At 49.0% G+C, this 23,971-nt stretch overlaps 1 protein-coding gene across 3 annotated transcripts in view; it reads right to left on the bottom strand.

The window, feature by feature from the left end:
- Positions 1–23,971, bottom strand: part of FAM107B (family with sequence similarity 107 member B) — a 207,999-nt gene that overhangs the window by 117,972 nt on the left and 66,056 nt on the right. The window contains exon 1 of one of the 3 annotated variants that reach the window (XM_029617410.1): positions 2,451–2,650. The exons of 1 other annotated variant lie outside the window; for it this stretch is intronic. The gene's annotated coding sequence lies outside the window, so the exon portion shown is untranslated. Of the gene's footprint in view, positions 1–2,450; positions 2,651–23,971 lie in introns of those variants that run through there. One more of the 3 variants, XM_029617409.1, reaches the window with a different exon arrangement.

Below are 23,971 nucleotides of genomic sequence, written 5' to 3'. Positions count from 1 at the left end.
CCCAGTATGGCAACTTATGTTCTACTAAAGACCCTTTGAAATTAAATGGCCATTTTTGTGGTTTTACTGAGAAGAAAAACTATATCTGTCTCTCTCTAAATATCACAAAGTACACAGAGAGTACAAGATCAAGTCAGTATTGCCCCTCTATACTATAATATGCACACACTGAAGCATCCCAGCATCCACGGCTCAGACTATCACCAAGGGAAGAAGTCAAAAAAGACCAACACTAACCAAGTAAGGAAGAGAACTAAAAGCAGAGGGCATCTTGAAGGAAAGAACGCACACGGCTACTAATTTCACTTAACACAAGGGATCTTTCCGCTCAGTCTTTGCTGCCAATTTCCTCCACCAAGCACTACTCAGGTACCATGTGCTTTATTTAGGCTGTGCCCACTCAACGCTTGCACCACACCAGCACATAGCAGGTATTCAAAGCCAGCCAGGAAGAGGAAGAAAGGTGCAATGAGGGATGAGTTCAGGGAAGGGAGACGAGCAGTCAGGCAGGAGGGGCATGGAGCAAGCCTGGCCCTGTAGGACGAAAGCAGAAAGGGAGTAAGGAATGCAGGAGCAGCAGGGCGGGTGTGCAGGGAGGTTGGAGAATAGGGAAGGGTCACAGAGCACAGTGTGTGCAGGTAGGGCGCGGGAGCAGCAGATCAGAGGGAAAGGGGAGTGCATGGAGGGACCTTGACTGGACAGGATAAGTACAGGGATAGGAGCGTGGCTGGGCAGGGAAGGAATGGGAGTGCAGAGAACAGGATAGGAATTATAGAAAGAGGGAAGAGTAGAGAACGGGCAGGGAGCACAGAGTGTGCATGGTGGGAGCAGGGAGAGATCAGAGAGTGCAGAGGGAACCAGACAGGGGATGCAGGAAGCAGGGAGAGGAGAAGAGGCAGGGAGCGCAAAGGGTGCAGGGAGAGATCAGAGAGTGCAGAGGGTACAGGACAGGGAGAGCAGAGTGTGCATGGAGGGAGCAGGGAGAGATCAGAGAGTGCAGAGGGACCCGGACAGGGAGTACAGGGGGCGCAGAGTGTGCATGGGGGGAGCAGGGAGAGATCAGAGAGTGGAGAGTGACCCGGACAGGGGGTACAGGGGGCGCAGAGTGCGCATGGAGGGAGCAGAGAGAGATCAGAGAGTGCAGAGGGACCCGGACAGGGAGTACAGGGGGCGCAGTGTGCATGGGGGGAGCAGGGAGAGATCAGAGAGTGCAGAGGGACCCGGACAGGGGGTACAGGGGGCGCAGAGTGCGCATGGAGGGAGCAGAGAGAGATCAGCGAGTGCAGAGGGACCCGGACAGGGGGCGCAGAGTGCGCATGGAGGGAGCAGAGAGAGATCAGAGAGTGCAGAGGGACCCGGACAGGGGGTACAGGGGGCGCAGAGTGCGCATGGAGGGAGCAGAGAGAGATCAGAGAGTGCAGAGGGACCCGGACAGGGAGTACAGGGGGCGCAGAGTGTGCATGGGGGGAGCAGAGAGAGATCAGAGAGTGCAGAGGGACCCGGACAGGGGGTACAGGGGGCGCAGAGTGCGCATGGAGGGAGCAGAGAGAGATCAGCGAGTGCAGAGGGACCCGGACAGGGGGCGCAGAGTGCGCATGGAGGGAGCAGAGAGAGATCAGCGAGTGCAGAGGGACCCGGACAGGGGGTACAGGGGGCGCAGAGTGCGCATGGAGGGAGCAGAGAGAGATCAGAGAGTGCAGAGGGACCCGGACAGGGAGTACAGAGGGCGCAGAGTGTGCATGGGGGGAGCAGGGAGAGATCAGAGAGTGCAGAGGGACCCGGACAGGGGGTACAGAGTGCGCATGGGGGGAGCAGGGAGAGATCAGAGAGTGCAGAGGGACCCGGACAGGGGGTACAGAGTGCGCATGGGGGGGAGCAGGGAGAGATCAGAGAGTGCAGAGGGACCCGGACAGGGAGTACAGAGGGCGCAGAGTGTGCATGGGGGGAGCAGGGAGAGATCAAAGAGTGCAGAGGGACCCGGACAGGGGGTACAGAGTGCGCATGGGGGGAGCAGGGAGAGATCAGAGAGTGCAGAGGGACCCGGACAGGGGGTGCAGGGGGTACAGAGTGCGCATGGAGGGAGGAGGGAGAGATCAGAGAGTGCAGAGGGACCCGGACAGGGGGTGCAGGGGGTACAGAGTGCGCATGGAGGGAGGAGGGAGAGATCAGAGAGTGCAGAGGGACCCGGAAAGGGGGTGCAGGGGGTACAGAGTGCGCATGGAGGGAGGAGGGAGAGATCAGAGAGTGCAGAGGGACCCGTGCAGGGTGGGGGGGGGGGGGGGAGAAGAAGGGGTCGGGAGCTACTTATCATCCCTCCGGAGCCTGACAAGTCTGAGCCGGTACCGGACATCTCGCCCGGGCTTCGCTTTCGGCGCTGTTTCCAGGGGCGCGCCTCGCCGTCGGGGACGCGCACGGGCTTTGTGTGGAGAAAGACGCAGCTGGAGTCTCACCTACCTCCTCCAGCTTTCCTCGGGCTCTCCCGGCGGGAGGGCGCCGCTCCCTCACTTCTGCCCGCGCTCACGCCTGGGATATGACTGGGAAGAATAGGGCAAGTCCCGAGCGAAAGGAACCGAGTAACGCGGCCACCACCGCAACCGCCGCCTCCCGCCTACTGAGCAGCCACGCCCCTCGCCGCCTCGCTCCGGCCTCTCCGCACAGGCTCCGCCCCTGCCGCTCGTTCTCTCCGCTCCAGCACCGCCCCCTGGTGCCTCGATCCGGCCTCTCAGCAGAGGCGCCGCCCCTTACTGCCTCGCTCCTGCCTCTCCGCACAGGCCCCGCCCCTGCCGCTCGTTCTCTCCCGCCTCTCCGTACAGGCCCCGCCCCCTCACACCTCGGCCCGCCCCCGAGCCCTGTTCCTTCCCGTGGCGCAGCAGAGGGTAGGGGTGTGAGCCGTTCTGCGGTACCGGGGGGGGGGGGGGGGAAGGAAGGCATGGCGATCCGGGCACGTTCCTCAGCGGGGAGGTCACAAGCTTCCCGCATCCCACGTTAGACAGGAAGGGAATGCAGTACCTGAAAGCAATGCTGCCGCCTCGGGGGGGGGGGGGGGGCACGAGGAAGTGAGGACGCCCTGGCAGCGGAGAGGGGACATTTCCAGGGGTGGAGGTGGCACTTTTCGTTGCGCTCCTGGGAGAGGTGCTGGCTGATCTCATCGAAGAAGCCAGCTCATGCCTTCTGCTTTTGCTGCACTGGGGCTGGAAAATGATGTCATGTAATCTTCGAGATATAGGGGGGAGACTTCCCTATCGGTTGCTTCCTCGTCCCAGAAGTGAAATAAAGATTGCTGCCAGGAAACGGACAGCAGCAGCAGCAGCATGAAGACCGATGGCGTTTTTTTGTAACTTCACTTTAAAATAAACAGACTATGAGCCTGAGCGGAATGGGAAGCAGAGTTTGGTGGGAGCTGAAGAAGTTGGCTACAAAGACAACAACAGAAACAGAAAAACAAGAGGGTGATAGCAAAATCTGCAACAGGATAGGTTTGGAAACCATGAGGAGGAATCCAGCAAAGCTTAAGGAATGGGCTAGATTTAGCTATGGGCGAAGGACACCGAATTCTGAAGATGCCCCAAAACGTGGACTTTCCATGCTGCTCTCTGATTTTGGGGGTTGAAACCCCCCATCCGCAATGCTCCATCTATGGATGCCATAATCTTTAAATCCAGCTCTGGTCTAGACTCTGGCAGCTAAGACTTAATGCTGGTGGTGGATGCCTGGAATTGCCTGCCAGAAGAGGTGGTAAGGATGAAAAGAGTAAACAAATTCAAAAAGGCATAGGATAAACACTGCAGCTCCCTATAGTCTGAAAGCTGAATGAAGAAATGGGGGCAAGGATCAGCAATTAATACCCCTAACAGAAGGGAGGGGGATTACTACCCTTAACCAATTAGCCTTTGACATAACTGCAACATTTTCTGCTGGGGGAATTCTATGCAAAAACAAAAAACTTAAAATTCTGCACATTTTATATTGGCCAAAATAACACAATTTACAAAGCAGAGCTAGGATACCTGCTCTTGCTATTCACTATACCAAAGACGATTCAACTTCTGGCGTCAGACTCCCTCCTCTGGCAGGCCTTGTGACATAAGAAGCTTCATGCAGCATCCTCTCTTTGACGGGCCAGTCCACCTCCCTTGGAAGGATGTGGAAGATTGCCTGCCTGCCTCCCTGCTGCTGCTCCTCCCATGTAGGAGGTGGTGATCCCCTGTGCTTGAGTACTTAACAAGCGGTAGTGGATCTTTTCTCCAGAAACTTGTCCAAACCTTTTCTTAAACCCAGATATACTATTAACTCTGACCACATCCTCCGATGTAACACAAAACCCTGTGAAAAAACACACTCAGCACTTATATGGCAAACCTGCCATTCTATAACAGCATTAACTCTTAAGACCCACTTACCTATGAAAGGGAAATACTGCAACTAAGAACATAAGAAGCTGCCATACTGGGTCAGACCAAGGGTCCATCAAGCCCAGCATCCTGTTTCCAACAGTGGCCAATCCAGGCCATAAGAACCTGGCAAGTACCCAAAAACTAGCAGACAAGGCCCTAGAAAAGCCAGACTGCTACAGATCCATACAAAGGAGCTTAACACTAGCAGAATACATCCCCACACAGACAGACCCTCACCAAATGCAGAATGCGTGACCACAGACTAGAGAGAGAAAGATGCAGGCGAAAACTGAACTGGAAACCCCCAAAAGCCTGACCCTGCATACAATGCAATACTGGAGAATACACTTCCTCCTGTACTGTGCAAAACACAGAGAGGCAGAGGCAATACCACGCACTGGCTGCAGCGGCCGGACGCGCATCCATAACCCCCGATGCAAGACAGGGGTTAGCGCATCCAAAACATGCGTCCAACCAAGCTCATAGGCAATAGTGCTCATCACGTGCAATGCATGCTGATGAGGCTATTATCTATTCCCCCCGTCCAAAAAAAAAAAAGAAGAAGTGGCCCGAGGTGCACGTTTTTACTCGCCAATTTTGAAGAAGCCCAAAACGTGTACAGAAAAGCAGAAAATACTGCTTTTCTGTTCTTCCCCTAACTTAATATCATGGTGATATTAAGTCGGAGGAACTACAAAATTAGAATTTCCCAAAAAAAAGGGTGGTGTCGGCAGTCAGGTTAGGAAAAGAGATGCTCTAAAATTGAGCGTCCGTTTTCCTAACCGGCTGCCAGCCACCTCTCCCAGGTGCCGGCTGCCGCGGAGGCACTAGGGGCACGCAATTTCCCCAGTGCCTCCTTTTTACCGCGGCAGCCCATTTCCATTTTGCATTGGGTGCCCTGGAGAGGTGGATCGAAGCGTATTAAGGGAGCAGGGCTCAATCATGAGTACCCATTTAACGCAGGCCGATATTGCATCGGCCTGAAAGAAAGCCAGACTTACCACAAGAAACAGTAGAGCAGCAAAATACGTTGAACTCTGACACCAGGGCACAATATGATGTGACAGAGACAATATGGAGCAGCAGCAGAACTTGGGAATCAATTTTTAAATTCCTCCTCTGTAAATCTTTGCTTTTACCTCTCTACTTTGTCATCACCTTGACAAATTGTCAGGCCAGGAAAGCTGAAACTGAATCTGAGTAACACCATAGTGGTGCTGCTGGACTCTTCACAAAACAGAGCTCCTGTGAATTTAGAAACTAAAAAGAGCAGAGTATGTAATCATTGGTTTCTCCTTCTAAACAAGAACTGCTTTCTGTCTGGACCCTCTGTCTCTTATTTATATGATGCCCTCACTGTACACAGTGCTGCACAAGACCCATCACATGGCAGGGAAACAACCTGAATCTGGATGTTAGGTTAGGCAACTTGTCCAACAAGAAGGGGAACCAAGTCTCCAGGTCTCTTCTCAAAATACTGTACCACATTAACCTCCATGGTGAGACTGCCCCTTGTGTACTGTGTGCAGTTCTGGTCACCCATCTCAAAAAGAGACACAGTGAACATTGAAAGAGTACGGTGGAAAAGCTCACTTATAGAGAGAGGATAAACAGATTAGGGCTCTTTAGCTTGGAAAAGAGATGACAGAGGGGAGATGATTTAAATTTATAAAATTATGTCTGGAGTGGAACAGATAAATAAAGAATGATTATTTACCCTTTCCAACAACACTAGGACTAGAGGACACTCCATGAAACTAACAACTGGCAGATTTAAAACAAATCAGTGGAAGTATTTTGTCACTCAGCACACAATCGAGTTATGGAATCTGTTCTGGATCAGGCAGACATCCGAGTTTGCCATCCAGGCAGCTAAACGTTTTCTCCAATCAGTCCTCAAGACAAAGATTCTTTAAGTTTGAAATTATTTATTGTACAGGTAAATTTTTCATTACTTACAATTGTTGTATCTCAAACGCAAGCCCCAAGGCAAGGATCTTTGGTAACTGGAGGCAGGGTAGCAGGAGGGAGAAGGAGGTCTCTTGTGTTGGGAGTAGTTAGTTTATGGTAGAGGTAGGAAGCATGAGGGATATGAGGCTGATTTAGACTTCTCACGAAGGCAATAAGAGAAAAGGTAAAAAACACGATCGTTTCAGGGAGTTTTACAGAGCGCTACTGGCTCTGAAGAAAGCATGGGCAAGACTGAGCTCTGGTGGAGAGCTGCTAAAGGAAACACCTCCACAAGCTGGGGGCAGAGGGGCAAGGTCCAATGGCAGCGAGCCTAAGAACCATGTGACACAGGGGGAGCATGAAGGGCAGTCCCTTGAGCCTATAAGGCACCTAGGAAGACTCAAGTTAGATTGAGAGGCATTCAAGCTCTTCTGATAGTGAGAGAAAGTGGAGGGGGGAGGGAGCTTCTCTTAAGGGCAAAGGCTCCTCTTAAAGGCAAAGGCTCACAGACTTTTATCATGGGTTACAAAAAGGTGTTTCAGCATCAAGAATCCTCCGAAGGGAGGACTGCACTAAACACAGGTAAACTACAATATGCACAGATACAAACATGTACCCACTGCTGGGGACAGAACAGAATCTGTTGCAGAAGGATGCGGTCAAAGTAACTAACCCAGTGAGTTCAAAAGAGGATTGGTCAAGTTCCTGAAGAAAAAGACCCTCACAAGTTATTAGCCAGGTAGACTTGGGAAAGCCATCACGTATCCCTGGGGGTGAGATACAAGAAACGGATCAACTATTGAGGATGTGCTGTATACTTGTGACCCAAACTGGTCACTATCAGAGACAGGAGGCTGGGCTCAATGAAACATAGAAACATAGAAATGACGGCAGAAGAAGACCAAACGGCCCATCCAGTCTGCCCAGCAAGCTTCACACACTTTTTTCTCTCATACTTATCTGTTTCTCTTAGCTCTTGGTTCTATTTCCCTTCCACCCCCACCATTAATGTAGAAAGCAGTGATGGAGCTGCATCCAAGTGAAATATCTAGCTTGATTAGTTAGGGGTAGTAGGTGTAGTAACCGCCGCAATAAGCAAGCTACACCCATGCTTATTTGTTTTACTCAGACTATGTTATACAGCCCTTATTGGTTGTTTTTTCTTCTCCCCTGCCGTTGAAGCAGGGAGCTATGCTGGATATGCTTGAAGTATCAGTTTATTCTTCTCACATGCTGTTGAAGCAGAGAGCCATGCTGGATATGCATTGAAAGTGAAGTATCAGGCACATTTGGTTTGGGGTAGTAACCGCCGTAACAAGCCAGCTACTCCCCGCTTTGTGAGTGTGAACCCTTTTTTCTTCTCCCCTGCCGTTGAAGCAGAGAGCTCTGCTGGATGTGTGTAGTATCAGTTTTTTCTTCTCCCCTGCCATTGAAGCAGAGAACTATGCTGTATATGCATAGAAATTGCATAGAAATTGGATTGATGCAGCAAGGCACTTCTTATGTTTTTATCAATGCACAGCGTTTGTGGGCATACACCGCAATGGTTTAGCATCAGTACCAGCCATGTCTTTGTTAGCCAAATTATTCTGGTCTTTAGAGGACAAATGGCACAAAATCCTTGGGTTTTACCAAATGACAAGCATCAAAACAAGAAAATATTCACCAGATAATCATTCAGAATAAAAGATATCCTGGACATGTGGGATGAGAAGGCGTCACCCTAAACACATCATTAATGTCCCACAGACACTTAATCTTCTCTATACATGGGCACCTTCCACAGCCCTCGGACACGAATATACTCCTGCACTGCCCACCACTGCCAGGCAGCTCCTGGTATTTCCTAGGGGAGATGTTCTGCCGCCTGAAAACATTTTCACGTGAGGAAAAAAATAGGAAAACTAGCTTGAATGCATCCTCTTGTTTAAAGTTATCAGACAGAAGCCCAAAAAATGTAAGAAAAAAACTCGATAAATAAAAATAAATAAATAAGAAGCTGTCCCTTTATTTCAAGATTGTATAAAAACCTTTGCATGCAGATAGGACATGGTTAAGAGCTGATCCCACTTTTCTGGTCAGGAATCTTGCTGCTAACTTTTCTAAAACTGTTAATGCATGCAATCGCCTTGGCAGTGTGTATGCCATGTCTTTTTTGCTAATCTATACTTAGTAAAAGAAGTGACTGGTAGGAAAACTGTCTCTCTCTCATAGCCTTGAATGCTACATTTTCTGCATGCACACAAACCCTTTTATACATATTCACTTCTCAGGAGCTCCAGGATTGTAAGGACATTGCTCACACAAAAAGAACATCATAATGTAAAGCTACAGTAGCAAGCAAGTCTTACCCACAATAACACCCAGTCCAAGAGCATGCATATTTTTCCTTTACGACATCATTTTATTTTAATTGTTCCACATTTGAAGCTCTGTCAATGTTCAATGTAATTGCTTTCATTTACTGAAGCACTGTTTCTGTTCAATGTAAACCGAACTGATTTGTAAACCCTTACAAGAATTTCGGTATATAAAACTGTTAAATAAATAAATAAATCATGCACACATGTATCACTTGTATTCCTCACATCACAGGCGCACACCACCACACCTTGCACTTAAACACTCATATCTTGGTCTGGTATATATAGCAGTCAGGAGCACGTCGTACATGAAGTTACTACAGCCATAAAAAATGTACAGAACATTTATTTATAGAAAAGAAATCTCTGAAAGTAGAGAAAACAGGACTTCCTGGCATCTGGCTCAACTTTGAGAATGTGGGGCAAGGAGTGCCTGGGCTCATGGGTCAAAGAAGAGAAACAACACAAGTCATCCTTCCAACTCGCTTGACAAACAACACAGGACACCTAAACCCCACATGTACAGAGGAGAAGAAAATGCAGAGAAAGGAAGTAGCCCAGGTAGGAAACAGTAACCTGGAGAAGACGACACAAACTGAAATAAATGAAAACTGTAACCTATTGCAGCAGCATCTAGCAAAGAGGAAAAGGAAGTCTTAGTAAGGAAACCACACGCAGGGTGCAACACAGACTGGCACAAGGAACCCCCTCCCTCACTCCCTCCAGCACAAAGGAGACACAGCCAGGACAGCCTTACAGCCCGATCATCAGGGTTAGCCAAAGAAAGGCAGCTCACGCACCATGGATACAGCAGACATGAGTGTGCATGTAAACCTCGTCAAAACTGACCCTGGGGTCGGAGCTCCTGTCCAGTGCTCGCCCTTAGGTTGGGATGATCCTCCAGGACGGCGCCCCAGAGCGTTTGGGTCTCCCTCCTCTGTCGTGGTGGAACCCGGACATCTTGCCCTTACCTAAGGCTGATGGGGAATGTGAGAGAGTTCTTTCTCTGGCCAATCCCAGGAGAGTGACTTAACGTATCAAATAAAGGAGGAATGAGGGTGATGATGAATTATGCACGTCAAAACAGGGACCCGGCTTAATAAAGAACTTATGCGTTTTTGGGGCCCCGACCATTTCCTCCTGTTTTTTTTGGGGGGGGGGGGGGTTTTCGAGCTCAGTCAGGACCAGGGCTGGGATCTGGCACCAGAAGCCTTCATTCAGAACCACAGGGGGGCCTTTCTTCCTCTCTTATTTTATTCCCCTCCTAAGTTCCCCCAGTCGAGTCAGGGTTGCAATAATCCTCAGCCTGGGGCCGTGCACCCGAGCTCCTTCTAGAACCCTGCAATCATGAGCTCTGAATCTGGCCCCCAGGTGTCGCCACTGTGCAATGACTTGGGCTCCCTCCTGCCGGGGGCTGCACACGCTGCCTCCGCGACATGACCCGAGCCAGGATTTGAACCCAGGTTTCCTCTGTTTGGCAGTGACCCTGGGCCAGCCCTTGTGCATTTTGTTTTTTACATGGATTTGAATATTCTTATTTGCTGAGCTCAGCATCTCCCTTTAGATCTGACAGAACGTTACAGTAACTGCTGTGTGAAAGGTTGGGGCTCTTCCTCTCGGTCAGGCTGACCTCCTCATCCCTGCATCCATTTCCTGACCGTTATTAACGTCCTAAGCATGACATTTCATCTTCCATACGAAAAGCCACGAAAGCTTCCTCACTAATGACTCAGCAGATTTGAAGGTTTGTCGGAGCAGTGCAAATGGTTCATATGGCATCTCTTCAAGTCAGCGCTTTTCATCTGAGGGCGATGAGGCAGAGACAATAAAATATTCATAGCGCTGGAGTTTAGTAATCTGTGAAATCATTCAGTGCCGGGGACTCTATAAATTCCATGTGCCCGAGCAGTGCAGCACTAATGAAAGGAAGAGAGAAGTAAAACCCTGCACATCTGAAAGCGCTGGCACTGTGGGATGCTAGTGAGGTCCTGGAGCTCTCCACGATGCTGGAATTGGGAGGCTGGAGTTCTCCTGGATGAGCTGTGCTGATGGTGGTGGAAAGATGGGGCCGATGCAATACTAGTGCAATGCTAGTGCACGGCTTAATTCGTGATTGGACACATGTTTTGGACACCCGTCTATAACTCCCGATGCAATACAGGGATTAGTGCATCCAAATCATCATGTCCCTAATAGCCTCATCCATGTGATGAGCGCTATCAGCTAATCCCCTGATGCAAAGAATTTTCCGCATGGCCAATGCACCCATTGCAACGTGGCAAATTTTATGCCAGCCCAGGTCTGGCGTATAGGGATGCTACAGTCAAGGGCGTAATGAAAAAAACAACAACCCTACTTTCAGTGATTCCTCCTAATAGTATCATCATAATAATAAGTAGGAGGAACCAAAAAAAGCAGATTTGGGGAAAAAAAAAAGTTTTGGGGAAAAAAAAGCATTCTGGATGCCCAATATGCACGCACAGGATACACAGTCCAGGCCATGTGTCTATGCCGGTAGCAGGAGAAAACGAACACTCGTACATTGAGCGTCTGTTTTCCCAGCCCGCACTGAGAGCCACCTCTCCTGTGCACCGGTGCCCAGGAGGCGCCAGGGATGCACAATATTCCCTAGCACCTCCTTTTCAGCATGACCCCAACTTAAAATATTGCATGGCGCGCCCAGGAGAGGTGGATGGGCGCGCATTAGGAAAATGAAGCGTCCGTTCTCTGCGCACAAATATTGCATTGGCCCCCGGGTGTGGTGGGCTGGGCCACTTCCTCCAAGATCCTTTTCTCAGCTCACAGCCGTATGGAGGAGAATTTTCAAAGCAATTAACAGAGGGGAATTCACAGTCTGAGCCTCGTCCTTCCCCCATGCAGCGGAACGAGTGCACCTTCCACAACACGCTTGCTTTGACCGCATTTAGAGGAGGCTCCCGAAGATGTGTTTAGGTCAGGAAAGAGAGTGTGTGCATATGTGGCATGTTCAATTCTTCCAACAAAAACCGAGCCACAGGAAAAGTAGGTGGCAGGAAACTGTGAGTACTTTGTACCTGCGTTCAATTTCAAGGGGAAGTGCACAAACCCTTTGACTTTGAGAACTGGTGCAAACCCGCAGGTGATAAGTGTGCGCAATCTTTGTTCCAATGTGAACAGTGTGTTCTCGTGATTAAACTGGCAAAGTACGTTTAATCGTGTTTGTGTTCTTTCCTCCTTCCATCCATCGACTTGATTTGCAGCCCAGAGACCCGCAGAGGCTCAGGACAGCACCCACGTTCCCACGAAACCTTTACCAACACAGGAGTCGATGGGCTGTTCCAGTCCTCCATGCTGATGGAGAGGGTCACAACAGCAAGAAAGAGCTTTTGTCTACTGGGCCACAAGAACCGCATCCAGAGCACAGCAAGGACGGACTCAGAAGATGCAAAAGTTTACACAGTCTTGCATGGGTGCCATCAACATTGCCAGACTGAGCAACAAGCTCTTCCCATGGTATAAAAGAAATAATAATACCAGAATGTCTCCATTAAAATGATCCATAGATGGATACCTTGGGATAGGATTTAGTCCCACAGCAGCAAGCCATGATCTGAAGAGGATTCCTAACGTACAAAGTTCTCCTCTAGAATGAAGCCCGGAGCCGCGAGCTCCGGCTCCGGTTCTGCAATGAACATTGTGGAAGCTGCGGAATATAAGATCAAATAAATAACATAAATAGGGAGGAGTTTTCCCTCATCTTGGTGTGCAGCAACTTCCAAATTACAGGCAAAATCTATTTTATGTTAAAAATGAAGACAACTTTCAAAAGCTTAACCCAGGGAAAAAGGTCTGACTGAAAACCTCCCTCCTGCACGGGTTATATAATGCGCAAGCTTTTACCTGCATGAAAGCAGTGGGTTCCTGTGGGCTTGCATGGAACTGCAGATGTACATGCGCCATCTTGCTCCAGCTCAGCCTCCTGCACACGTAGGAACTGCCCAGTATACGGAAAGATTCAGAGCGCAAGCACAAATGCATGCGGGTCGTTTTCCCAGTATAATGTGTCTACTTCCACTTCCACTTCGACTAGAAGTGAGAAGTCCGCAGGTAGAAAGTACCCCCAGGCTTTGCAGTAATGCAGGCAGCAGCAGAATTCCCCTCCTTATTACCTCTTCCTTATTGCTAAGACAGGACTGGGTGTGACTCAGTAACTATTCATATCTCCAGACGAGGGAACACATAAAGACCGAGCCTGAAACTAAACTATATGTCATGAGCAGACTTCGAGCATTAAGACAATCCGGGTCTACCTCTCAAATTCCTAATTTTCATCAAGATATTTTTTGCAGAAATAAAAGTCGGCCAACAAGTTGGGTTTGTGACCAGTTTTTTAGAGCTACCCATCGATTCTGCACTGACCTGAAGAAGGGAGCTGAGCTCTGGAAATCTCGCCACAGATAGGGGTAGATTTTCAAAAAACGCGAATAGGCGTACTTTTGCTGGCGCATCAGGCGCAAGCAAAAGTACGCTGGATTTTAGTAGATACGCGCGGAGCCGCGCGTATCCACTAAAATCCCGGATCGGCGCGCGCAAGGCTATGAATTCTGTATAGCCGGCGCGCGCCGAGCCGCGCAGCCTACCCCCGTTCCCTCCAAGGCCGCTCCGAAATCGGAGCGGCCTTGGAGGGAATCCTCTAACGCCCTCCCCTCACCTTCCCCTCCCTTCCTCTACCTAACCCACCCACCCGGCCCTGTCTACACCCCCCCCCTTACCTTTCTCCGGGGATTTACGCCTCCCGGAGGGAGAAGTAAATCCCCGCGCGCCAGCGGGCCTGTTGCGCGCCGGGACGCAACCTGGGGCGGGTACGGAGGGCGCGGCCACGCCCCCAGACCACCCCGGGCCGTAGCCACGCCCCCGTACCCGCCCCCAAAACACTGCCGACACGCCCCCTAAATGCAGCGACGACCGGGCCCACCCCCGACATGCCCCCCTCGGAGAACCCCGGGACTTACGCGAGTCCCGGGGCTCTGCGCGCGCCGGTAGACCTATGTAAAATAGGCTCACCGGCGCGCAGGGCCCTGCTCGCCTAAATCCGCCCAAAACCGGGCGGATTTAGGCGAGCAGGGCTCTGAAAATCCGCCCCATAGGTATTAAGTTAGTCCAATCAAAAGCTCTCAACTACCTACTGTTGCGCCCAGTCGCAGACGGCTGCGACCTTTGCTGCTCACCTCTCTTTTCCCTGCACCAGCGATTCTTGGAGCCATGGAGGCCTCAGCCTGCAAACACCAACTTCCCCCGGTGTCCCTGGGATGGCGTGGGCGATCCCATCCGCCATCTTGAATCAAGGATTACCTAGGGCATGCACGCGCCAGGCCCTCTCTTATTTACATCATGGCGGGAACCTCTGGGGCGTCCCCTCCGCATGACGTCACCCGCCAAAGCATACTTATACCATCCAGCCTGTGCTTCCTACGAGTTAGCAAGGACTTCCTTCCTGCTTATTCCATTCCTTTGGAGATGCTTTGCTTCACTACTCTGAACTGGTTCCTGAACCTCTGGACTTAGAACGCCTTAGATACCCGCTCCTCGGGGGCCTTGTTACGTTCCGCCTATCTGCTCCTCTGAGGGCCTTCCTGCCTGGAGATTCCATTCTTCCTCGTTTGGGACCCTGCCTATTCAGCCTTGTGAGTGCTACTCTCGCTCCTATCATTTTGCTGATGGAACCGCCGTGTCTCGGGCCACTACCGTGCTCATCCCAGCTACCTTTCTATGCTATGGAGTGAGTACCGTCATCTACATTGCTCTGCTGACCTCCTGCACCTCTCTGAACTACTACTTGCTGATCCTCGGCATAGCCCGCGCTGTGGGCCACTACCGGATCTGCTCTGAGAAGTGTGTCATCACGAGAGGAGGGCCACTACCAGGGATATCATCATCGAGCAACCTTACTACTCCAGACTGTGTCTTTTCTCCACGTTGTGGGTTATATCCACATTTCCAGTATAATAAAGTCTTTTACATCTGTGTCCGTCTCCGCTAAGGCCACGCCTATCGTAGTGAGTTCCCACAGGACTCCTCCCTGTGGGTGGAGTCAGCTCTCACTATGATCCAGGGTCCACAACCATTCCAGATTATAACTCCTACAGCTTGTTGGCAGACCTTCATTTCTTCATTTTCAAGGGGACTAACACGGCAACCGCAGTACCTTAATACTTTACAAAACCAAGTTTAAAAAATTCAGCATGAATTCGTGCAGTAGATGATAACGTGTCTTCCTGAAAGCTGGAAAACCAAGGCAGGCAACAGCTAAAAACCCACTGAGAAGGACTGATCATTTAAAAAAAATTATCCAAGACATTTGTTTTTGATATTATTAGAGGTGGACAGAAATACTGCGATCCTTTTACGTGTACCCATGCCAGTCCTTCTGAAGTGGGCCTGGTCTCTGTACCTTTTGTTTCTGCTCTCAGTTCAGTCAGGAAGCATTGCTTGGACAGAAATAAGTCTCAATCTGTGACATGCCTCTAGAAATCTCAAGGCTATTTCTTGTTATAATTTACAGGTTTAGACTCCCTTGCTTTCTAGCAAATCATTTATTGCCACGGGCAGTGCACTGCATGTGAGAATAGGAAGGAATGGTGAAGCCCGGCCGTCCTGGCTTATCGAGTCAGCGTGGACGAGCCGTCCTGAGACCTTCAGGAACCTGCCTTCAGGAACCTGCAGTCCCCCCCGGATATCCCTCAGGAGATGTCGACTATTACATGACCTGCGGGAATCGGGGCCTTGCTTCAAAGGATCCCGCTCCCAGCTACCCTAACATTAATCAGACCTTTACTCCACAACTGCTCTTTAACCAGGAAAGCTCAGCCTCCAGTGCAAACGCTGAAGCCTGTTAATTCACTCCTAAACGAGACCGGAAGCTCATTTACAATCTCATCTTTCCCGCAGTGCCCGTGTTCCCACAATTCAAAGAGCATTGATGTGCACCTGACAGGTAGGATCCGGGCAGCACATTCAATGAGGCATTGGCTTCTTTGGCCTGGAGGGAAGGCACGCGAGTCTATAGTAGCAGAGAGGCTGGCGGCACTTTATAGATTAAACAGATTTATTGAGGCAGAAGCTGTCAAGGACAAGTGTCCCCTTCAGCAGATGCTTCTCTTCCCTCCACTCCCTCACAAGCGGGGATTTCGGAGGAGGTCATCTTCCTTGCACCCATAAGGCCCCACCAGCCTCTCTAGCTTCCTTGGCCTGTGCTTCAAACAGGGACTTTTTGTGCCTGACTGCAAACGCAAAAAAAAGAAATGGAAGTTCTCTTACGGGAATGCACCCGGGGCCAACATAATACAATCTCGTCCCATCGTTACGTATTCTGCTTCGGTATGAATTAGGCTGAAAGGTTTCCTGAAATAAAATCCTTAATTAAGGACAGGGGCCTGCAGGGAGCTTAAAAACTATTCCAGGTGAAGTGTTTTGATTATTGCAATCTGCAGTATTTCCTATCTTGCATTTACCTTTCATTAGCAGTGCCAAAGCTTGCCAGAAAGACAAGGAGTGAGGCTACGCGTATCTGGCTCCTGCAGAGATTTAACTATAAAGGTTAGGCTGGACGGTTTTCTTTAAAGGGACAATATCCCCAGCTTTATCAGTCAGAAAATATACATCTCCATATAGTGCATGACCGTGATTACTCAGGCTACGTGTGCTTTCTTTGCATAAGGAAACTTCTTCATACAAACAGATCACATCCACTTAGTTTCAGCTCAGAAACTAACTGGATGTGGATCTGGATGTGAGCTGCAGAAGTGTCAAAGCAAACTGCTTGGAAGAAAGCTGGATATGTGCATTTAGAAGAAATCACAAATGAACTGAAGAAATGTGTGACCAGTTAATGGCTAAAAGAGAAAAGGCATGACCTACTGCAGGTGATCAAGCTTGTATAGCTGACAGGTGGGAGATAGAGAAAAGGCACGACCTACTGCAGGTGATCAAGCTTGTATAGCTGACAGGTGGGAGATAGAGAAAAGGCACGACCTACTGCAGGCGATCAAGCTTGTATAGCTGACAGGTGGGAGATAGAGAAAAGGCACGACCTACTGCAGGCGATCAAGCTTGTATAGCTGACAGGTGGGAGATAGAGAAAAGGCACGACCTACTGCAGGCGATCAAGCTTGTATAGCTGACAGGTGGGAGATAGAGAAAAGGCACGACCTACTGCAGGCGATCAAGCTTGTATAGCTGACAGGTGGGAGATAGAGAAAAGGCACGACCTACTGCAGGCGATCAAGCTTGTATAGCTGACAGGTGGGAGATAGCCTTTAGCTCTGAGGGCAGGAGGAAGGGCAAGAAAGGGTAATGACCAGAGTTAGTGTAAAGTAGGCAGGGGAAAAAGGGCAGCTGGGTTGAGTTAAATGGCCCTTACCTGCCAACATCTATTACAGAACTGTATTTGGATAATAGTTCTGCAGATGCTGATTACTAAGCAGATTATTAAAAAATATTAGAACACACAACTCAGCAATTCAACTTAAATTTATTGAAGAAAATTTAACTTAAGCATCCTCTAAGGGATGGTTATCCCCAATCCTCTATTAACAGTCTAGTTTTATATTTCCACCATGAATATTTATGAGTTATATTTGCCCACAACAGATCCGACAATTTGCATATTTTGGTTATCCTGAAAACCAAACCTGTTTGTGGTCCTCCGGGACCAACGTTGGTCGTTCTAAATCCAAGGTTCTCTGGTATTTTAACTCTATATCATTACCGTCTATCAACATTTCATTAGGGGCCAGCCCGACGCCTCGGTCGTTGCTGTTCTGGCTACTTGCCAGGTTCTTGTGACCTGGTTTGGCCTCTGTTGGAAACAGGATGCAGTGCGGCTTCTGCACCCCGGGTCGGCTGGGGTTGGGGATGCTGCACAGGCAGAGCCATTTTGCACCAGCGACCCCTGATGATTATGTAAAGGTGCACATACGGGGGGCTCTGCAGGGAAGTACAATTCATTCCTCTGAGCCAGAGGGCTCTCCCAGCAATGCCTGCGCCAGAGAAGAGGGGGTGTACAAATGAAGGAAACCCACCCAAGCTGGCCGCACATGAACATTCATGACACTATTGCTCCAGCAGAAGCGGATTCCGACTGAGCCGGAAGCCCATAGGAGCAAGAGAGAGAAGCCCATATATAATACATCCCTGGCGCCAGCCTGCAGGAGAGAAGCTGAAATGTCTTCAGTCTCCTGAGTTATTTACAGAGCTTTCAGACTTCACCTTTACAGAGATGACAAGAGCTCCGGAGGAAATGCAAACTCATTTTGATTTACTGCGCCTGGAGGAGAGGGTGATGGACTCTCAGAGTAATACAGCAGCCGATGGCAGGAAAAGAGCAGCTGGTCCATCCAGTCCACACTGCCACAGATATATCCCAGCCACCAGCCACAGACGTAGGCCTTTCTGCATCCCACAAGAGGAAAGAGAAGAGTTACACAATACAAGGATCCTGGTTCACTTCCACACCTCAGGGCTCAATTCATCCCAAATCCTTCTGGCTTCTGGAGGCCGAGTACTAATTCTTGAGAAAGCTGCTTTGCTCTTTTATTATGGAAATGAGCCTTTCAGATGCAGATACGTTCATTTGCTCCTCCCACATTGTCCTGCACTTTTGGGCTACCATGCCCTATGTGATCAGAAATGTCCGATATTAATGCAGGATATTCTCGCCTTTTGATAAGAGGTGATTTTTAATACACCCACTGGTTCTGTGGTATGTGGTCCTGCCTGGAGGTTTTTGCTATTCGGTCGTATGGCTTCCGTCAATGGGTGAATTCCTCAACACGCATAGCTGGCCAAACAGATTTAGTTTTTATTCCAATCCCACTATACTGGGTCTGTTAGTCTCTGAAATGTCGTCAGAGAGACCATTTTGTAGGCTCTTTCCAGTTAGAAAGTAGCACCATTTATTTATTTCCATAATTTCTAATTCACTGATCCACCAATTTCAGTGGATTACATAGATCAAAATGGCTCTCACTCCTTATGGCAAATAAAATCTCGGGTAGAGATTTCCATATCCAAATACGGCATGCTTTAGACTCTGTTATGATAACGTGTGTTTTGTGGATCCTTGGGTGCTGTGGAGATGACCACGCCCATGGGGAGGAGCCCCGTGAGGAGCCACAGCGCTGGGCTAGACTCGTAATGCACAAAACACAGTTAGTACTTTATTATACAGCTTGAAGAGTACCACCAGCGGTGGCAGTAGTGAGGCAGTCTAGTAGTTGCAGTCTCAGGGACCTCGGCAGAGGGAGCCCGTCTCTCCTAGATGACGTCAGGAGGTTCCGCAGCAGGTCTCCCAGCGAGGAGATACTGTGGATGAGATAGACTGAGAGTTAGAGTACTCATTAGGTGTAGCTGTTGGTATGTGATTCCACCAGGTCATTGTAGAAGGTACAGGCACCGAGGCAGGGAGAGCAGGCCCTCGAGGTGCGAGTACCTGTTCCCTGTAAGACACCTGAAATAAAGCAGAAGGCCCACGAGGAGCGGGTACCCAGGTTAGCGATTACCCCGAATGGCAGAGAGAGAGCTTCCAGCGGCAGAGTAGCGTAGACAGGAACGGATTCGAGTCCTTGCTAACTCGGGGAGCTAGCAATTGAGTGAAGGTAATATACCCGGATGGTGTGATGTCAGCATGAGGGAATGCCCTTGAGGTTCGCGCCAAGAGTGGTACAAAGACGTGGGTTGCGCGAGCGCACGCACCCTAGTAGGTACCTGGGAGGAGCAATGGCGGGAGGCTGCACCATAGCCGTTCTGGTGATGCCAGAGAGGTCGGCTTGACGAAGATGCGGTAGCCATCTTTCCCAGGTAAGTGGGAGGAGCCGTGAATAAGGTGAGGCAAACGGGGCAAAGCCGTCAAGGACCGATGGATGCAACAGACTTATCTCCATGCATGAACGAGACTATTTATTTATTTATCTACCTGGATTATCATTGGTAGCCCAAGGCGAGTTACATTCAGGTATTGGAGGTGTTTTCCTGTCCTTAAAGGGCTCACGGTATAAGAAGTCCTGTATACTAAAGATTTCCTCCCATTTTATGTCTATGAGGAAAACTGCTTACTAATTAGGGCCCTGGAGAGTGAAGTGACTTGCCCAAGGTCACAAGGACTGTCAGTAGCTTCCCTGGTTCTCAGGCTGCTGCTCTAACCACTAGGATATCCCTTTTCTGTCTATGAACTGGTCCATTGTTGGTACTCTGCCTTTTCTGAGATATTTAGATTTGGTTGTCCAATCCTTGAGTGCCCACCTAATTCTGTCCCAATTCTCCCCCCTCCCCCCATGTCCCCAGAATCATCAAATTCACAATCTCATATTGTGATTTCTAAGATGGTGACTCTGTTTGGTGAGCAGCTGTATATTGCATTTGAGAGATGAAGCTGAGGAAGTTCAATGATTGACACGTTATATGCATAAGAAATTGCTATGCTGGGTCAGACCAAGGGTCCATCAAGCCCAGCATCCTGTTTCCAACAGAGGTCAAAACCAGGCCATAAGAACCTGGCAATTACCCAAATACTAAGAAGATCCCATGCTACTGATGCAATCAATAGCAGTGGCTATTCCCTAAGTAAAATTGATTAATAGCCATTAATGGACTTCTCCAAGAACTTATCCAAACCTTTTTTGAACCCAGCTACACTAACTGCACTAACCACATCCTTTGGCAACAAATTCCAGAGCTTTATTGTGAGTTGAGTGAAAAAGAATTTTCTCCGATTAGTCTTAAATGTGCTACTTGCTAACTTCATGGAATGCCCCCTAGTCCTTCTATTATTCGAAAGTGTAAATAACCGAGTCACATCTACTCGTTCAAGACCTCTCATGATCTTAAAGACCTCTATCATATCCCCCCTCAGCCGTCTCTTCTCCAAGCTGAACAGCCCTAACCTCTTCAGCCTTTCCTCATAGGGAAGCTGTTCCATCCCCTTTTGACCACGTTATGTGATGATCCTAACAAAGCCTCTTGGATTTTAAAAAGTGACCATTGGACCATCCATGTCACGTTGAAGTACATAATAATGATTATTTTGGATCAACAATGGACACATCAGTGATTCTTGGGTATTAAAGTATGATCATTGGTCTATTCTCATAATGAAGTACATAACAGTGACCATTTTGAATCATCAATGGAGTACTGAAGGACACAATAGTACTTTTTGATTGTTTATGTAATATTGGCTGTGTAACGTTTGGCCAGCCATGGGAGCCCCAAAACACCCGGAAGTGCTGCTGACACAGCAGGGATGCCGTCACGACAGCTCCACCCCAGTGCCACTGGTTAAAGGCCCTGCGGTGGGAAACTCCAGAGCCGGTGCACCATGATGATGTTAGTGGCCCGGCTATTTAAGCCTCGGCTGCACACCACTGCCTTGCCTCAGCAACAGGAGCCCCTGCCTTGAAGTTCCTGTGTCCTGTCTCACTGGTCCTGTGCTGTCTTGCTATTCCTGTCTGTGTTATCATACCCTGTCTTGTCTCTCTGTGTCTCATCTCTGTCCTTCTTGGCCTGATTCCACAGTTCTCTCCATTACCTTGAACTCGATTTCTTTCTTGGATCACTGCCTGCCTTGACCTGGACCCCAATTCTGCCTGCTCGCTGCCTGCCTTGACCCTTGGCTTGGATTCGGACACTGGGTGCTCACTGCCTGCCCTAACCACTATCCGTACCTGGACTCTCTCTGACTGTTCCTTGAGGGACACTCACCTAAGCCCTGCTTGTCCCTGGAAAGCAAAGGCTCAACCCGTGGGGAACAGGACTGGTACAGGTGAAGCTCCAGTTCCTGTCCCAGCAAGGGTATCTCCACCAGCTGTAGTTTCCTGAGGCTATGAGCTCGGCGGATTTGTCCCTAGCTCATATCCTCCAGATCCAACAGCAGGAACTGAATAACATGACTGCCATTGTGAAAGGCTTGGCAGCTCATATGGATCCCATGCATTTTCCTGCTCCCACACCAGTGCCTCCTCTGGTTGCTCTGATTCAGCAGGCTGCCACCATACGGCACCTCCCACCACCACCACCCAAGCATGAAGGTGATCCCAAAGGCTGCAGGGGTTTCATCAACCAATGCAGAATGCATTTTGAACTCCAGGCGGCAAACTTTCCCTCTGATCGCATCGTGACCTTCATGCTGTCCTTGCTGGGCGACCCTGCCCAAGCCTGGATGTCACCCCTCTGGGAGCGGAATGAACTCCTGATGGAGAATCTGGATACCCTCCTCCACCAATTTTGTCTGATCTTCGACGAGCCGGGTCGGGTCTCATCTGCCACCTCTGAGTTGCTTTGGATCAGACAAGGTGATTATGCCATCGGTTTTCAAACCCTGGCCTCTGAGCTTTGTTGGGGTGAAGACAGTCAGATGGCCATCTTCTGGCAAGGCTTGGCAGATCGCATAAAGGATGAGCTGGCAGGTCAGGACATACCTCCCACTCTAGACGATCTCATTGCCCTGGCCAGACAGGAAGATCTCCGTTTTCAGGAACAAGCCCGGGAAAGAGGGGCCTTCCGTTGACCCCTCTGACTGGCCCCCAATATTCCAGTGACCTCTGGTTCCCGTACCTGATGCGCTAGCCACCTTGCCACTTGAGGAACCCATGCAACTGGGCAGATCCTGCCTCACCAAGGAGGAGAAACAGAGGCGGAGCAGCTTAATCTCTGCCTCTACTGTGCAGGACTGGGGCATTTCATCAGCCATTGCCCTGAAAAAGTGGGAAATTACCAAGCCTAGGGTTGGCTGGGGAGGCAACCTTAGGGCGAACTGATACCTCTCCCCAGTTACTGGTGCCAGTTCACCTTCTCTTCGGTGACACCATGGCGCACACCGAGGCCTTCCTGGATTCTGGAGCAGGTGGCAATTTAATCGTGGAGTTTTTTCTTTGCATTCATTTTGAATTATTTTTGTGAATTTTTGGTTTGTTATGAAAGTTTAATAAAAATTTGCTGATTTTGGTTATTATGCATGCATGTATAGCTGATTTGGTAATCTGTGATATACAGACCTTTGCAGGCAGAAAAAATGGATAGAGACTGCCTATGTATCTACAGACTACTGCTATGATCATACGTCTCTGTATGCAGCTGCAAGACAGATGTGTTCATGCACCTCTCTCCTTGCACATAGGAGCCTACACATGTAATCCCTGAATTCATGGAACATGCTTTGAACTCTCTAGCTGGAAACAAATAAATGCTGATGATGATGGTGATGAATTTGGTCTTCTGAACACCAGCTTTCACTGTGTGGACCACACAGAAGAGTTTCTTTTCTTTTTTTTTTTTTTAAATTTTATCTTTATAATTACAAGCCATAAACGTCAAGCAAAACCCTTGAAAAGAAACATATGGGCAAAGAAAAAAATATACAATACATGAAAAATACAAGGAAATATTATCTCTAACATGACTACCGCATCCACAATTTGGGGGGAATCCTTCCGAAAGCCTTGGAAACATGGCAGGAATAAGAAAAAGAAGAGAAGTATTAATATCAAGACATATTCCAAGCAGGGCGAGCAACATCTGCTTCCAACCCTGACAATTCAGCAGGAGGGGAATTCAATTCTCCCCTGGGAGACAAAAGTGCCGAAAGCTGAAGAGAATTAAAAAAAAAAACCCATACTTATTCCGTTGATACTTTACATTCACATGGATATTTTAGGAAGGAAAGGCTGGTCTCATTACAAGAAACTGTTTATGTTTTTGGGGGTTATTTTTGGAAACATGTGGGAACATCCTAACACTACAATTTAGGAAAGAAACATTTTTTAATTTGAGAAAAATACACATTAGCCATTCTCTGTCATTATCTAGTGCCAAAGATACCTAAAGAGCTGTAGGTTACACCGCTTCTCCGAAAAAGCCATTAAGTTTCAAAGCTCCATTTCTTGTTGTAAATCTGACTAAATGCCACAGATGCTTTCTCGAAACCCAAGGAATATTCTTATCTGACGTTTTCAATCATTCTTTAAGAAACCAAGAATTTCTGTCTTTGGCGAAAGTGTGCAATGTGTTTGTGGTGTGCCGGGTCTTTCCTGGAGGTTGAGGTGTGGGATCCCTTGGAGAGGAGCCCATTAGGACTGTGTAGGCAAATTGGATTTGAATTTTAGATTTCATGACTTCTCCAGACCTGAGTTCAAAGTGGATTTCATTCAGGTTCAGCAGAAGGGTCTTGCCCAAGGTCAAAAGGCTCATCAGTGGGGGAAGCAGGATTTTAACCTCAGCTTCCCTCGTTCTCCT

Source organism: Rhinatrema bivittatum, chromosome 9, assembly GCF_901001135.1.
Source record: "Rhinatrema bivittatum chromosome 9, aRhiBiv1.1, whole genome shotgun sequence".
Taxonomy (NCBI): domain Eukaryota; kingdom Metazoa; phylum Chordata; class Amphibia; order Gymnophiona; family Rhinatrematidae; genus Rhinatrema; species Rhinatrema bivittatum.
The sequence above is the reverse complement of the archived record's forward strand: the minus strand, read 5'-3'. Positions and strand labels throughout refer to the sequence as shown.